The sequence below is a fragment of the Mesoplodon densirostris genome, chromosome 9 (assembly GCF_025265405.1).
Source record: "Mesoplodon densirostris isolate mMesDen1 chromosome 9, mMesDen1 primary haplotype, whole genome shotgun sequence".
Classification (NCBI taxonomy): Eukaryota; Metazoa; Chordata; class Mammalia; order Artiodactyla; family Ziphiidae; genus Mesoplodon; species Mesoplodon densirostris.
Window position 1 is genome coordinate 78,766,906 of NC_082669.1, and position 17,812 is coordinate 78,784,717.

Here is a 17,812-nt window from a genome sequence, read left to right on the forward strand (position 1 = left end):
GTTGCTACAGTTATAAAAACACATTCTGGAGTTTGTTGTCCTCATTCACTATGTTTGTCCTGTGAAACTGATAGTATGTATGTCTTTTAAAGTAACTTTTTGTTACATAATACAACCATTGTTTTATATAGCTTTAACCAAAATATATAGGACATTAGGGGAAAGAAACATTTTTATAGGGTATATTTTAAATGTTTGGAAGGTAGAATCTGGAATTGTATAAAGCATTATTCAAAATGTTTATCAGTTCTGTTGAAAGATAAGCAATGCTTTCTTTTTGAATCATGTGTTATGTACACGTCTAATAAGGCAAGCTTAGTTTTTTTTTTAAAGTCAGCATCTTTCTTATTGCTTTATTTTAACAAAACAATCTTGAAAAAAATTTTTTTATGGCCTAGCTTTCTGTTTTCATTTTCAGGTGTACTCTCAGATGCTAGTAACTAAGTCTTACATGGTGCCCTACTGAAGCTTAGTTTGTGTAACAGAATTATTGGCTACTGATCTACACAATCCAGAAGCTACTCATTACCTAAAAACTGAATTAAATGCATAGTCCCTAGGCAGATATGAGATGAGAATATATATTCTTGGGAACAAACCCATTTTTGTGGGGTGGATGGGAAGAAGGGGTCCTGGGGATAGGGGATGTGACGTACCGATGTCTGCCATGATTGCAAATGAAAGTTATATTGAATCAGCCTAAGTTTAAGATTCATTTTAATTTTTTTCTCTTTTAAAATAAATTTCACATTCTTTGTTTTAACTAGTCAGTAATTCTGTAGTGACAAACTTTCCTCACTATCATATCCCTCCCCAAGTAATAACAAGTGATAATGGTGGTGGTTGGAGTATTTCCATTGAATCATCTGATTCCATGAGAGCCTCTCCATACATTTACATGACAGAGAGAAATTTACATAGAAGTCACAGATAGCAAATGAAATGTTTATCCTCACTATGGCTTCAGGCTGGGAATTTTGCTTTCTTGTTGGTATAGCAAAGGAGATTTAGATGCTGGCAGCATAAGCCAAAGGTAGGAAAGAGTTTATTGTTTCAAATATCTGAAAAACACTGTATATTGTCCTAATTCTATTTTTATCATATCTCATGACAAAATAGACAAAATAATAAGTTGTTCCTCTCCAAAGCTAAGTCCAGTAGAAGTTTCTTTATTGCTGGTTACCAGGGTATCTCTGGAAAGAATGGCTGGGCTTTAGCTTTTCTACTTTCCTTTTTTGTTGCATTGGAAGGCAAAAATGTGATACTTCGTTCAACTAAAATATACATAATTTTTCTTGGAAAACACACACACATATAATGTGGAAATATTAATGACTCTAAAATAAGAAATTGTTGCTCATGTACCAAATGTTGTTTATATAAAAGTTTGAGCAGAACTCCTCAATTTTGTTATTTTATCACCAAAGGGTGATTAATAGTATTATAAATACCTTTTAACAATTTCAGTTGCTAACCATTATCACAAACTTCCATTGTGTCACTTATATTTAGTGTTTTGTGACTCATATTATTATGAATACATATCCATTGTACATATTATAAAACTGTAGCATTTTATTATTACTTTGTAATTTTAGTGGGATCTAATGCCAAAATGTCAGAGGAATGAAAAGTTCTTTGGTTTTTATGAATAAGAATTTAGAAATAATGAATGAAGACTTATTTGTTCACCAAAATATACACTGCAATTAATATAAGTCTACAGTTTTAGTGTTTCATAGTACTTGATAAGCTTAGCAACTGGAAACATGCTGGGATTGTATTGAAAATCTAATGAAAACCTGATAGCATTTTATGCTAGCTTACACATGTTGTCAAAGGGGGATATTAGGTAATGCTTATCTTTGCATCTGCAAATACTATTTAACATGAGTTGCACTATTTGCCACTTATGTTAAAGAAAATGGTAGAATATCTTTGTTAAAAATTTTAACCATTTAATATGAAAGTAACACTTAACTTCTATGATTCTCTCACAGCCGACTTCTTTTTCTACTTACCTAAGAGTTTAACCAACCTTTTATAATAGAGTTGGTGTAGATTATCTTTTAGAATTAAAAAAAGATAATTGAAAATGTTTCAAAAGCTATACTTGCAAGGCAAAGTATTTGGTGTTAATAATAGATCATGGTGGCTTGTACTTTATCAGGCGTAACATATTTTTAGAAGACCAAAAGAGATACTATGTGGTTTTCATTTTAAAATATAATTTTGATGGAGAACTATTTTATAACATTTGAAAGAAAATACAGATTTTCTTAAAAATCTGTTTTAATGGCTCAAGTCACAAGAACAATATTTGGTTTCTTTGTTATATTCAACTGAATTTCTTTTAAATGTTTAAAAGTGGTGGCCAGATTTGAGGTGTGACATGGTAGAGAGAATATTTCTAGCAGACTAGTATTTATCTTTTCAGGTATTTTTCATTTACACTTTTTCAGGTTCTTGTACTACAGATAGCTTAGATAGTAGCATATCTAGTGCAAAATGGAAAGAAGAAAATCACGTCTGACAAGCTTGAGTACCGATTGTAGTAGTGATTTCACTTTCATGTATAGATATCTGAATATGTCTTTGAAACTTGTTTACATATTCTGTTCATTACATGAAACACCAATTGAATAGGTCCAATCTGTAGGTACGTTGATTAATGACATATTGATGAATAATATATAAAGATTGTGATGCAAATGGGAGCTGATATTAAACTAAGCGTTACTAGATGTTCCTTCTTTACGTTCTTACTATGTATCCCAGAAAAACATAACCTAATAATAACAGCTGAAAACAGCCTCTCATTTTAGTTTGTTTTATTTATCTATATCTACTCCTGGCACTTCTAGACTTGATATACCCATAGCGTTCAGTAATGAGAAAAGTTAGCCAAAGAGAAAATGTAATGCTTTCAATTTCATGAAACTAATTTCCAGATTATTAAAAAGAGTAAATTCACACACACATATGTACACACACACACAAATACATTTGCATATACATACATGCACACTTCCATAATCTGTAATTTTAAAACTTTTTGTAAAATACATTATCAATTTTCTAGCCTATGACAAATCTACTTAATTTAGTTTAGGTATGAAAATTGGTCGCATTATTGTTCTTGTTACATTTACAGCCATGAGACAGACTTGTGGTTCTTCAACAGCTGTGCAGAGCAGAGACGTAAATTTAAGGTAAATGCCATTGCTTTGCTATCTTAGATGAATATTAGTATATAGCATTGTAATCACTTCCTTCATTGTAGGTTAATATCTTATATAAGTTTCTCTTTTCCAATAGGTAATTAATTTTTTTTTATAATCCTGTTTTAAATAGTTCAAGAATGGAATAGTAAAAAGCAAAAGTGAATTAAACCTAGGGGTCTTATTCTGACTCTGCCACAAACTAGTTATATAAGCTTGAGGAAGTCGCTCAACATCTTTAAAATAAAGACATTGGGATACCTTATGGACAAAATATAATATTCTGTGGTTAAAATTTTATTTCACTTTTTTTTTAAACTAAGTGATAGGCATCTTAATGTTTCAGGAAAAGCTGTATCTTGGATATTAGCTTATGCATTAAGGATTATGTTTGTCTATTCATTTGTTTTCAGTTACAAAGCACTTTATTAACATACCATAGCCAAAAATAATGCTTTGGAATCAAAGTATCAAATCCCATATGTTTGAAAACCATGGTGCAAGTATCATTTTATATAACATCTAAGGAAGTTTTGTTTAATGCCTTGAAATAATTTTATAAATTGCTTTTAGGGAAAATCTAAGCTACACAAGGAGTTATTTTACCATGTATTTATTTAATAAACTACATTAAAATGTGTTGTGATATAATACAATTTAACAAATTTCTACCATCCTCTACTTCACTCCAAATTGTTAAAAGTAGCATTGTCCAACAAAACAAGAAATTCTGCAGTAAACTAAACAGCATTTCTAAAATTTCATGTTCCAGGGAAAAAAATCAAAAATAAAGTATAAAATGTATAAATAATGAAATAATTATCCTGGGTTAAAATACTAACTCTGTGGGTAATAGAATTGGACACTGATAAATATGTTTTAGGAAATTATTAAAGTCCATTCATGCAGTGGTAAAGAATGAAATTGAACATTTCCTTTTCAACATTAATATTTGATTTCTAGTTATAGGAATTAGAAACTAAAACACATTTTGTTCCAAATACTGAAAGCAACCTAAGCAAGAAATTTGCAATATGGGTTTGAGTAGGGCAATCTACTGTGATGCAGAAAACTTAGAAAGAATTTTTAAAAGCTGTTTTTTGCTATCTATATTTTCTGTATATCAGAAAAATAAGCAGTACTATATTTTTATATCATAAATTTTAAAAAGAGCTTAAGTTAAAAACTACTAAAAAGGGCAGACTATGCCTTGTGTGGTCCTCATTTTCCCATTCCAGTAAAGAACATTTCTTAAAAGGCAGCGTGAAATAGACAGTCTTGTAGGAATGTTACAGAATAAAATCATTCTTAAAATATTATGATGTTGCCACCTGCACCCAGATGCACAGGGCTGACACCCTGTGGAGGAGGGTCTGGGACATCCAGTCCATCACTGCTAAGTGTGCTTGTGTGGAAAACTTGTGAACGATCTACTCATGGCATGGAGGACAAAGAACATATGTTTTGGGGTCTGAAGCCTATCTTTGCCCTCAGTTAGTAGGACCTTGGGTAGAGTAACTTGATCTCTTGAAGCCTGTTTCCTTATCTCTAAAATAGGAATAAGGATACCCACCTTGCCAGATTGTTGTGGAGACTAAAAAGAACACTATATAAAGTGACTAGCATGAATCCTTGCATTTATAATAAATTAATAAATAATTTCTGTTACGCTCAGCTCCAGGAAATTTATAATTAATCCAAGGCTATGAAAAATACTCTATCATATGTTACCTTCTACTTGGTCATAATTGTCACAATTCACTATTCACTATGATATGAAGTGTGCCTAATTTATGAGAAAGCAACAGTGAGTGTTTTAGGTACTACTAGAGTATGTCCCCCTGTTATAGGCCCCCACACCAGGTATATGTCACACTTACCACATATAAACTTATAATGTTTGTCTTCCCTGCTAGACTGTGAGCTCTACGACAGCAGGGATCATGCATGTCCTACTCATCTTCCAGTGCCTAACACAGTGCCTGGTGAATAATAGAGCTCAGTAAATACCTGCTGGAACAATGAATGAGGGGGAGATTGTGTTGAGTGGAGAGGGTGAGGAAGTTGGAGGGGTAAAAGCTTCATTCATTCAGTGAAAACTGAGTATTTATGTGTAATATCCTCAGGGACTTATGATTTGGTTGAGGAGATAGTAATACTTGCACACAAATAGCAGGGCACAGTGGATGTGCTATGGGAATCAGAAAAGCAGAAAGTGCTATAAGTATTTTACCTTATTTTACTGAGTATAGTTGACCTACAGTATCATATTAGTTTCAGATGTGCAACATAGTAATTTGATTTTTTTTATAGATTACACACCATACAAAGTTATTTTATAAAGTATTGACAGTATTCTCTGTGCTGTGCATTACATGCTTGTAACTTACTTATTTTATAACTGGCGGTTTGTACCTCTTAATCCCAGTCACCTCTTTTACCCTTCGTCCTACCCCTCTCCCCTCTGGTATCCACTAGTTTGTTCTCCGTATCTTAGAGTCTGTTTCTGTTGTGTCATATTTATCTGTTTTGTTTTTTAGATTTCACGTGTAAGTGAAAATATACAGTACTTGTCTTTCTCTTCTGACTTATTTCACTAAGTGTAATACCCTCCAGTTCCATCCATGTTGTCACAAATGGCAAGATTTCATTCTCTTTATGGCTAATATAATCACATCTTCTTGATCTGTTCATCTGTCAGTGGACACTTAGGTTCTTTCCGTAGCTTGGCTATTACAAATAATGCTGCTATGAACATTGTGGTGCATATAACCTTTTGAATTCATGTTTTCTTTTCTTTTTTTTTTGGATAAATACCCAGGAATGGAATTGCTGAATTGTGTGGTAGTTCTATTTTTAAGTTTTTGAGGAGCCTCCATCCTGTTCTCCATAGTGGCTGCCCTGATTTACGTTCCCACTGACAGTGTATGAGGATTGCCTTTTCTCCACATCCTCACCAACACTTACTATTTCTTGTCTTCTTGATAACCATTCTGACAAGTGTAAGATGGTATCTCATTGTGGTTTTGATTTTCACTTTCCTGATGATTAGTGATATTGACACTATACGCATTTTAAAAAGAAAATTATTAATTCAGGTTCAAGTGATCAGGGAAGGCTTTGTGGAGAGGTAGCATTTATGTTAGGCTTAAAGAAAGGGAATTTGGTAGATAGAGAAAGTAAAGGATAATTTTTGATGGAGACATTTTCAAAAGATGTCATCAAAGATGTAGAGATGGGAAATGGTGAGGTCTGGTTAGGCATGAGTAAGTAGTTTGTTTTGACCAGCATAGAGATGTCACACTAAAGGAATAACGAATGTATTGGAGGGCTAGAAGTATACATAGCCAATTGTATACAGCCTGAAATGTCAAGCTAATGAGTCTGTACTTTATGATTTCAGCAGCAGAGGTTGTTAAAGGTTTTTGATGAGCAAGTGACACAATGAAAGCAGTGTATTGTGGAGATCTAGTCAACAGTGGTGCATCTGGAGGATGCTTTGGGGGAAGGGAGTTGTGAGAGATCTGGAATAAGGTAATCTTTCAAAAATTATTGAGGCTGGCATTTCATGAATTAAGCTTTAGAAATGTTGAGTTTGAGGTGATGGCATGAAAGTAAGTGGAATCAGCAAGCTTTTAGAAAATTAGAGTTTGGCAGAGAGGTCAGAGTTAGAGACAAATATTTGTGAAATAATCCAGAAGTGATGGATGAATCCACGAAAGTGGAGATTTCTGAGAAAGATAATCTAAAGAGGAGCTCATTAACATCGACAATTTTTAAAGCAAGAGGAAAAAGAAGCAGAAGAAATTAAAGAGGGGAAAAGAAGAAGCAAATTAGCTTTTACTCTATTCAATAAGGTCAAGGAAAGGGAGAGTTTTTAAAACACAGAGCTTGTCAACCACATCAAACAGTGACCATGAGGATGAACATTTTCATACATGCACTGTTGAACTGCAACACTGATAATTTCTAACCCTCCTCTTTTTTTTATCATTTACTAGTAACTCAAGTACTGCAATACTAATATTATCAGTAATGAATGGAAAAAACCTTACTTTAATATAAATGTTAAATAGAAGGTAGATAATAAATGTACTTTTACTTCCCTGATTGCTGTGTTTCCAATCATATAAGCAAATGTATATTGCATATATAATACTGAGTTCCCATAAATTAAATCTGTGAGAAAACTGCTTTCTAGGAGGTCACATTTTCTCTTTTCTTAGCTACCCAAGCACTTGCCTTTTTCCATAATCCATTAGGATTTTAAGTATATATTCCCTTGACTTCTCTTCCTTAACCAAAGTAAGAGGAAGAAAGAAATAGAACATTAATATTGTTAAGGGAGCTCTCCATAGGATTTAAGACTTAGGCTGTGAATTTTACCTTAAGATGTTTGGGGGTGTTGTACAAGATAAATTGAAAGACAAAGTGAAGAACAATGTCAGTACATGATTAAAAACAAAAAGTGAAATTATTTTGAAATTCCCTTACATTTAAGATTCATTGTGTTTCCTCTGTGGATTCGATTCATATCTATAATCCTGCATTCTCCATTTCTACTTGGTTTTCTTAAAATTTCTCTGCTACCTTCACCTTTTCCACTGTAGTTTTTCTTCCTTTGTCATTCCATTCTTTCCTCTCATCATGTATTCTTGTCCATTTAACTTAATCTCTGTCCCTTCAGGCCCCATATTGAAAAAAGGATAAATTTAAGTGCCTTAATTATTTAATTCTATCTTGAACCTAAAAGGTATTCTAGCATATCATTTTATTAACAAAAGAGTAAAACTATGTGACTTCTTAAAACCCAGTATCCAATATTTTAGTTCTTATCTTGCCCCAAGAATAGTTTCTTTTATGCTATTTTAAATTGTAGTTTTAGTATGAAAGCAGCTTTACCCTTGAATATCTCAGATACTTAGGAGGACCTGAAGCATTTCATGTAGTGTGAGAAATCTCCTGTTACTGATGACATGTATAGGTGGCTCTTTCAAAGTCAACCATCAGAATGGTTTTATCCTTCCTTCCTTAAATCCTTTTGCCAGACTTCCCAGAAAACTTACTAAGAAATTCAAACTAGAATTGCTTAGGAAGGTTGTATTACATGGCCAGTTTTTCTAAACAGATCTTAGGGTGTGCATGATAATTTTAATAATGGTGAATTTGGAAGCACGGCATTTGAAATGATCAAACAAAAGTGTAATGAATTGTTCTTTCAAAAATATTTGTCACTGTACCTTAATATGAAAAGCATATAAGCTCATTATAAGAATCTAATATGATTTTTAAGTTAAATTATGGTTGGTCACTCAGTTATTTTTCCCAAAGGCACTTAATAAATGTTAATAAATTGCTATAGTGTAGTCGATATTTTAAGATGAAAATTATGTTCTCTGATTAGATGAGAATGCAACCACTCATGAGAATTATAGTAGACCCTTGACATTCACAGGGTATGCAGGCTGAGATCTTCATGAACCCTCAGATTCAAGAAATTTCCAGTTCAAAAACACGAGAGGTCTGTGCAGTCTTTCTTCCAAAGACTGTCCTTACTCTGAATCAAATTACCATCGTCACTTGCAGAGTGTAACACAAGTTAACTTTCCAACTTTCAGTAAAATTTACCTCTGGATTAATGTCAGTTTCTTTTAATGAAACAGTTTTTTTCACATCACAGGTTTTTCTACACCAGTGAGAACAGGTAGAGAACAGCAAAGCTATATTTATGATGGAAGGATCCACACGAGTGGAGGAGTTAGTTTGTGTGTGTGGGAGTCAGCAATCTAAAGACTAGATCAGCTCCCCCAGCATGCTTGGTTTAGTTTCATGGCTTGACAAATTCCACAGGTGTAATGTCTTGGAACTTTGGGGTAATTGGAAAATAATCAGACCAATCCTCAACATCGGTGAATTTTAGGATCTTGCAATCTAGCATCAATGAGGAAAATCTAAAGTGAACAAACAAGTTCCCCGTACTTTCTCTGCTGATATTTTATTTGAAGAATTCAGAGAGGCACTCAATATTAATGTTCATATTTTCATCCTTCTTACTTGTAAATATCCAATAACATCAGTAGATAAGCTGGGCTAATCCTTCACAGTAAAAGTTGCCTGGGACGTTTTTGAAAGGCATGGGGGCGGGGGGAAGGCTGTGTCTTGGGTATGAAGAGACCCCGTAGAAGTTCAGTAATGAGTAGAGGCTTTTTTTTTTTTTTTTTTTTTTTCGGTACGCGGGCCTCTCACTGTTGTGGCCTCTCCCGTTGCGGAGCACAGGCTCCGGATGTGCAGGCTCAGTGGCCATGGCTCATGGGCCCAGCCACTCCACGGCACATGGGATCTTCCTGGACCGGGGCACGAACCCACGTCCCCTGCATTGGCAGGCGGACTCTCAACCACTGCGCCACCAGGGAAGCCCCTAGAGGCTTTATTTTCGTAACCATTGACTGTCGACTGGTTTGGCCCCGACATTCTGAGCTTGGTATTTTATCCCTCAAATTAGGGAGCCTCTGTTTAGATTCAGTTCACAGTTGAAGGTCTTGAATCACATCCAGCTTGGCTAAAAGTATTTGGTGGTTATTTAAAAAGAAAGGATTTGTTTGATCATGCCGATTTTTATAGTTCTATCATCATAAGCATAAAACCTGCAGGACCTAGTAGTTAAGCATCTTGATAGCACAAAACAGACAATTCCTTTGCACAGTATATAAATTCTTAACACTTCTAATGCTAACACTTGCATTGCTGTAAAAGCTGCCACTTTGATAACTTCTACTGCTAGTGCTACTGCACATTCTCAAGTGACAAACCAAGGAACACATTGAACATTATGATGTGCTGACATGAGGAAAATTTGTTGTCTCACAGAAAAACTGGAGTAAATTCTTCAATAAAATATCCTTGTAAAAACAAACAAAAAACCTCAAAGGAGAAAATCATTCTCTCTATTCCATCTTCTTCCCATAGAACCAAGCATGTAATAGACATTTTTGTTTTATAAATTTATTTATTTATTATTATTATTTTTGGCTGTGTTAGGTCTTTGTTGCTGTGCACGGGCTTTCTCTAGTTGCAGCGAGTGGGGGCTACTCTTCATTCCGGTGCGCAGGCTTCTCATTGCCGTGGATTCTCCTGTTGCAGAGCGTGGGCTCTAGGCACGTGAGCTTCAGTAGTTGTGGTGCACGGGCTTAGTTGCTCTGCGGCATGTGGGATCTTCCTGGGCCAGAGATCGAAGCCATGTCCCCTGCATTGGCAGGCGGATTCTTAACCACTGAGCCACCAGGGAAACCCCTAGACGTTTAAAACATATTCATTAGTGATTAAAATACGTTTAGAGTTCTAGTTTCTCAAAAATGTGGCCATCATTTAAACTTTTTCTTTTATTCCAGGAGAATTTATTTCCCTTAATCAATAACCATCGCCACTCCCCTACATAATCTTAGAGTTCACTTAGGCTAATGGTAGTTTTTAAATCTAAGAAATTACTTGAAAATCTTTTTTAAATGGAGAATCTGGGTTCATCCAAGAATATTGAGTTAAAATTTGAGGGGATGGGATCTTAGAAAATCAAAATATTTTAAACTCTCCCAGGAGATTCTAATGCAGCTGGTCTATAGAGTAGTATGTAGGAACCCTGCAACTCTTCTGCAACAGGAAAGTGGTTCCCTGTAATAAAAAGTACTGAGTCTGGGCTTCCCTGGTGGCGCAGTGGTTGAGAGTCCGCCTGCCAATGCAGGGGACACGGGTTTGTGCCCCGGTCCGGGAAGATCCCACATGCCGCGGAGCGGCTGGGCCCGTGAGCCATGGCCGCTGAGCCTGCGCGTCCGGAGCCTGTGCTCCACAGCGGGAGAGGCCACAGCAGTGAGAGGCCCACGTACCTCAAAAAAAAAAAAAAAAAAAAGTACTGAGTCTGAATTCTTATTAATATACTGTCATTTTTCCTCTCAGGGACTCAGTTTTCCAGCCTACACAATTAAATGGATGTAAACTAGTGATATCTCAGTTTCCTTCCAGACTCAGCAGTCTTGTAATCTCAGTCCTGTGTTTTGTTTTGTTTGTTTGTTTTTTATATATGTCTTTAAATCTTAGCTAACTAAAAAGGTCCCTGAGCGGGTTTCTTGAGTACACCTCTCTCTGTTCATTCTTTCCAGGGTCATTCCCAACAACATTGTGAGAATTTTATTTTTACTATCCTTAGTTCTCATGTAAAATTATAAGATCTTATCTTTGACTTTTTAAAAAATAATATCTGCTTTCTAAAGTCCTCAGTATATGTCCGCTATGCCCAACTGGCCTTCCTTTAGATATTAGAAACCTTAAGGAAAAAAAACTCACTGTCTTCAAAGATAGCTGTCCCGTGCAGTGGTGCTGCATGCTGATCTCATTGTCCACCACCCAGTTTTTACATATTCTATGAGCAGCAGTGTCAAACTACTTATGGTTCCTCCAAAATTGCTTCATGTCTCCATACAGGTGACCTTGCCCTTCTCTTTTGTCAATATGCCCTTCTCTGCCTTTCCATCTGGAAAACTTCTGTGAAGCTTTTAAATCATCACTGTCAGGTACTCTATGAAGCCTCCTTTGAAACCCTCACCTGCCACACACACAGTGTAGAATTAATTATTCCTATCTATGTATTATTTCTATGTCTTAGGTATACTTCTGTTCTTGCATGTATCACACTGAATCATATTTACTATAAGTTCCTTGAAGGCCAGAACTATCTCATTCATCTTCACATTTCCAGTGTCTGGTACATAGTATGTTTTTTTTTTTTAATTAATTAATTAATTTATTTTTGGCCACGCTGGGTCTTCGATGTTGTGCGCGGGCTTTTCTCTACTTGTTGTGAGCGTGGGCTACTCGTCCTTGCAGTGCGCGGGCTTCTCATTGGGGTGGCTTGTCTTGTTGTGGAGCACGGGCTCTAGGCATGTGGGCTCAGCAGTTGCAGCACACGGGCTTAGTTGCTCCACGGCATGTGGGATCTTCCTGGACCAGGGCTCGAACCTGTGTCCCCTGCATTGGCAAGCAGGTTCTCAACCACTGCGCCACCAGAGAAGCCCCATGGTATATTTTGCATAAATGCGTGGAGTCCATAGACAAGTGCTAGTCTATAGCCCTATCAAATTCCTCCTTTCTCCTAGGCTCGAGGTGTGTTTTTTTCAGTTGCCTACTGGGGCATCTCAACCCAGATCAACTTGTCTCAGACTGAAATTATTTATCACTCCCCACACTTGTTTTTGTTAATTTTTCTGAATTCTGTTCTACAGTCTCCAGCTGTAAACCCTTTTAATTTGATTGGGCCATATTCCTCTGCCATAATGTGAAAATCACTCTGTTTTTCAACCTCTCAGCATGGCACAAAAGGCTATAAATTATCATATACCTGTTACTTTATAACCATGATTTAATCCTCACTGCTTACTGAACATGCTGTTTATTCATTCATTCATTCATTCATTCACAAATGTTTGTAGTTCAGTTCTTATATACTAGGCACTCTGCATGGCATCATGAACTATTAGAAGTTGGACACTTATTTGCCTTTGTTCCTGTTTCTCCATCTGTTTAGAATGTCAGCCCCACACCATCTTATCTGGTTGCCAAACCTTTACACACACCTCAAGATCCTATTCCCTTGAGTCTTCTGACTCTTCACAGAGAAATAATCCCCTCATTTATGTATATTTTCAGAACCTGTACCATACTTTTTTTTATTATTCTACATGTGTTAGTTACAAAGGTAGATTATACCATATTTTATTAAAGTTATTTGACTACTTCTCTAGCTCAGTCTCAGACTCAAGCCCTTTGAGGTCAGAGATTATATTTTATTTCTAACATAATGCTTGGCAGATGGTAGATGCTAAATAAATCTTTGCAGAATTGAATTGAACTAGGCAAATTGAATTGCTATTTCTTTGTCAGAATAAGTTCAAGGTACCACTTCTTTCAACCTGATGAGACAAGTATGAAGGTATGATATTTATCAGCTTCTCTGTATTTTGTAGAAAGAAACTTGTAAGCAGACATGAATATTATAAGAAGACCAGATTCAGGCTGCATTGCCCACCCTGCTCTCACATTACTAACACATCTTGTCTATTCTCTAGTTAGGCAGTCTGTTTATGAATAATACTTCAATTGATTCCTTTTCCTGGGTAGATAACATGTAATATACTTATTTAACAATAACAATGAACTCTTTCTCCTTTTATCTTTACCTAAATATTTTCTTTCCTGATTCTATCTTCTGGTTTTTGAATTGTATATACATATAAATATTTTGCTTTCACTAAGCCCTTTACTCCTTATTTAGTCTGTTTCTTTTGAACAAGATATACTGCTTCATAATTCTGTACTAGTCATGCTTCTAATCCCACTAAATATCAATGATACTTTTACTAGGGTACTGGAAGTAAGAAATCTGCTCAATAAAATGATATTGGAAATGTACAGGACACAGATGATATATGAAGATTTCTCAAATATTATCAGGAAACTATACGTTCTACATGATTTATTGGTATATAGTTTTTATGAGTTAATTATATCTATTGCTTTAGCCATGGGGATTTTGGATATTTCGACTAAAACACTGTCTAAATTTACTATGGAGTTTATCAGCTGCTCTGTTCGGGAATATAGATTTATTTTTCCTGTGAAACATGAACTCCATAGACAGGAAGTCCAGATTTGGCTGGTACAGCTGCTCAAGGATGACGCAAAAGACCAATGTTTCTTTCAGCCTCTTGTTCTGCCCCTGTATAGCCTCTGTCTTCATGGTCACAAGAGGGCTGCCCCTTCTCCAGGTATCATGTTTATGTTCCAGGTGGAAAGAAGGGGAAGGCAAAATACAAATAAATGCAAGTCAGCTGAATAACAAGTTTTAATAACAAGTTTTCCCAGAAGCCCCACAGAATAGCTTCTCTTTCCATTTCATTGGCCTGAACAGTATCACGTGAACACTCATTGCTTCATCTGAGTCTGTGAAGCTGATTATATTTAACCAGGCCTTTCGTCAAATTGAACAAAGTTTGGGTTCTTTTGGTAGAGAAGAGAAGGATGAACTTTGAGATAGGCATCTTAACAGTGTCTGCCAACAACAATTTAACATAGCTGTTAGTACCTCATGGGGCCTGAGAAATCTGTGAAAAGAGATTTTGTTTAAATTAAAAAACAAACCCTTGTGTTGAGGGCTGGCCTTCAATAGATTGCAGTAAGGGAGCTTCTCTGCTATGTAGGAAACCCCAAGAAAAGAGATTTTATGACTTGAGATACTTTAGTGACAAGAAATTTTGGTTTTTGGTAAAATTGCTTCTAGGAAAATTTAGAAAGACATAAGTCTGGGCACTAATGTGATTAAAGGTCAGTTAGTTATAGGACTTTATTCTAAGTTTTAATATTTTAAATTATAACTAAAATGTTATTAAGGACTCCATATATTTTGAGTACTAGGTAAGGCACAATACAAAGTAAACTAAGCAGAGGTAATTCTTTCCCACCAGGAAATTGCTACCGAAGCTTGGCAGCACTGGTGAGGTACCCCAGCTGAACATACATAGGCAGTGGAACAAACACTGGAAAGTTTCAATAAATGAAGCATATGCATATTTTGCAAGTACAGAAGCAAGTGTTTTTGAAGGATAGTGAAAAAAATAGTCATAGAAGGTAAAATTTAAACAAGTTAAGGTCAGAAAAAAATTTTTTTTCACTTGGCTATTACATATTGCTGGAAACTTTAAGAAAGTTCTCACTTTCCTTCCAGCTATAGTGAAGATAAGAGTTGTATTCCATACTTTTTCTATATTTCCTGCAGTAATCTGTATTGTAAGAAACTACACTAGAAAAATAGGTGCTACCAAGGAAACCCTTCTTGCTCTCCCTCACCTCCATCCCTACGGACTCACATGAGTTCCTGCTGTGTGCTAAGTGCCAGGTACCTTGCCCATGATTGGTCATTTTATCTCCATGTAAACCCCAGAATTGGTCAGTACTATCCCTATTTTACCTGTGAGCATCAGAGAGCCAGAAAGGTTCAGTAACTTTCCCAAGGAGCCAGGCCAGAATGTCAGATGTGTCTTGTTACCAGAACATTTTTTTTTCCACCATCCTTTATATTTGAAATAAACGCATCATTTCTTCAGGAATTCTCAACTTCAGGGACAGGCAGGAGGACAGAACAGGCAGACATTCCTCATTCTGTGAAGGCTGCCTGTCTGGGGGAAGGCTCACCGTTCTGGGGAGCAAGAATGGGAGGTCCCTGTGCTGTGTGTGATTCTGCCCAACCAAACCAGGATTATTCTTGTGAGTGTTTGTCATCACTTCAACCAGGGCTCCATGAGAATGAGAATTAATCATTGGTTTGCATCTGAGATACTGTAAATGCATAATGATTTTTAATAATCTCACCTTCTCTAATAGGTCCTGCATGCTTTCTGGTAATTATCCAGAATGAAATTAAAATGAAGTAGAGTCCATCCTCTTCTTAAAGTGTGTGATTTATGGAATTAGTGCAATTGGATTTTATCTTGCAAACAAAAGAAATAGTATAATGAACTTTTCTTCAAAGAAATACATCATAAATTTAGGAAGCAAAGAAAGTAAGCCAAATAATCCTATTATTTTTGTTCTCTGTAGTAAAATTGTGAATGTTTAAAGATGTCTAGCTATTATTTTTATCAGCTCTACCTGTATGTGGTTTCTTTTAATTTTATTTCTAATATTCATTTGCAATAGGCATTTTGCATATCATTAGACAAGGAAGATCAGACTCTAATACCTTGTCAGTTCAGGCAGGTGTATGGTGGACTAGGTGCAAGGTAGGAGTAGGAAATAGATTGTACTTGACAGCTCATTTACCCTCTGAAGAAGTAGTCATTTCTCTCCCTAAGTCTCTATGTCTCCATCTCACCTTCTTTCTTTCTCTCTTTTCCTTTCCCCCTCCCTTCCTCTCATATTCTGGCTTTCAGGCCCCACTTTTCAACCCCTTCTTTAAACAGTAGAACATTGAAATCCATCTATGAGATACAGAGATGCATATACATAAAGTAAAAAAAAACTCAGTACTTTCTGGTTAGTGATTCCTGAGTCTTTGAGGACACCAGAACTTGTTGGAAGCAGTGTGCATGAGATCTCAAGTTTCTGATGAAGGACTGTTATATTCAGTGCTAAGATGTAACTTGCCATCACTGAAGGGTCAAAATAGCATTGATTAACAGTGTCGTACCAGATACAAATTGCTTTAAAAGAAACATCTGTTCTGGGACTAATTGATAGTGAGGAGTTCTTAAGAACTACATCAGAAATGAGTACTTAAGCAGTCGATGCAGTTATGGTATTTGGCATTCCATTCAAGAATTTCCAGCACTGCTGGACTAGAGCACCTTCCCCGTCCGCCGACCTTTTTGCTTGCTATTCTATTCAAGGAGATATTTATTTAATAAAAAGAGAGTTCAGGAGTAATGTAGAAATAAATTGAAAAGTCTACTTTATACAATTTCATATGAAACAAATAATTATCATGCTCCAGTGGAAAAGCTACAAGCTAAAAACAAAATAGCAGTAAGATTTCGAAACTGGTTTACAGTATTTCCATGTATTCGAATTTACATCCTCAGTCAATCAATCCATCAAAGAAACATGACTAAATGCCCTCAGTGTATTAGATACTTTGCTAAGCAGACATCAGGTACCATAGGGGATTCAAAGATGTTCCTATCCTCAGAGAGTTGGCAATCTGGCTAGATAAAAAATTCAAGATAATAACCGTTCTTCTAAGCCATTTTAAACAAAACTCAGTGGTTTAAGGTTAAAAATAAAAAACCTCCTTGACAGTTATGGCTTTTTATGGAATAAATTGCCTTTTTTTTCCCCCTCTAAGTGTTTAGTGAATCAGTCATCACTTATAAACTGAGCAGAGTAAGGTTTTCTTCATTTTTTGTGCCTCCTGAGGCTTTGTTTGTGGTTCTTTAAAATTTGTTTAGGACTGAGTTCCAGAGTCTAAGGGATATTGAAGTGTGGAAACAAGTCTAAGGATAACAAGTAATATGATAGGAATGGTTAAAGGGAAAATGGGAGAAAAGAAATTATCATGCCGAGGGTAGTAGGCATTTAGTTTTTTGCATTAGTGAGACTAAGGTAAGAATATAAATTCTGTTTTAATAAGACTAATCAGAGTACTTATATGCCAAATCCTCATGTCGGTGAAGGTTTTGAAGAGTTAACATGCTTGATGAAAAACATTTATAGCCACCGTTCTAAGTCCTGTTTTCAGTTTGCAAATAGCCTCATTTTGAGTGATTATTAAAGCAATGTGTGCCTACAAAAATAATTCAGAAACACAGAAGAATATGAAGGCCTCAAATTCACCCAAATTCCAACCTCCCAGTGATCTTATTAACACTTATCTATGTGCTTACCAGCATTTGTGTGTGCATCCACATGACATCATCATGCCAACCTAGAAATGAATGCAGTTTTATATTTTGTAGTTTCTTTTTAAACATAAGAATCATTGGCATCCAGTCGTTGGCGTACAGCTTCGTTTAGGACCATGGAAAAGCATGAGCCTGTTTGTAAATGACCTGTTG

At 35.7% G+C, this 17,812-nt stretch overlaps 1 protein-coding gene across 7 annotated transcripts in view; it reads left to right on the top strand.

Moving 5' to 3' along the window:
* Positions 1–17,812, top strand: part of FOXP2 (forkhead box P2) — a 545,321-nt gene that overhangs the window by 382,797 nt on the left and 144,712 nt on the right. For 2 of the 7 annotated variants that reach the window (XM_060108613.1, XM_060108614.1), the window contains exon 2: positions 3,155–3,212. The exons of the other annotated variants lie outside the window; for them this stretch is intronic. The gene's annotated coding sequence lies outside the window, so the exon portion shown is untranslated. The remainder of the gene's footprint in view (positions 1–3,154; positions 3,213–17,812) is intronic. 7 annotated transcript variants of the gene reach the window in all.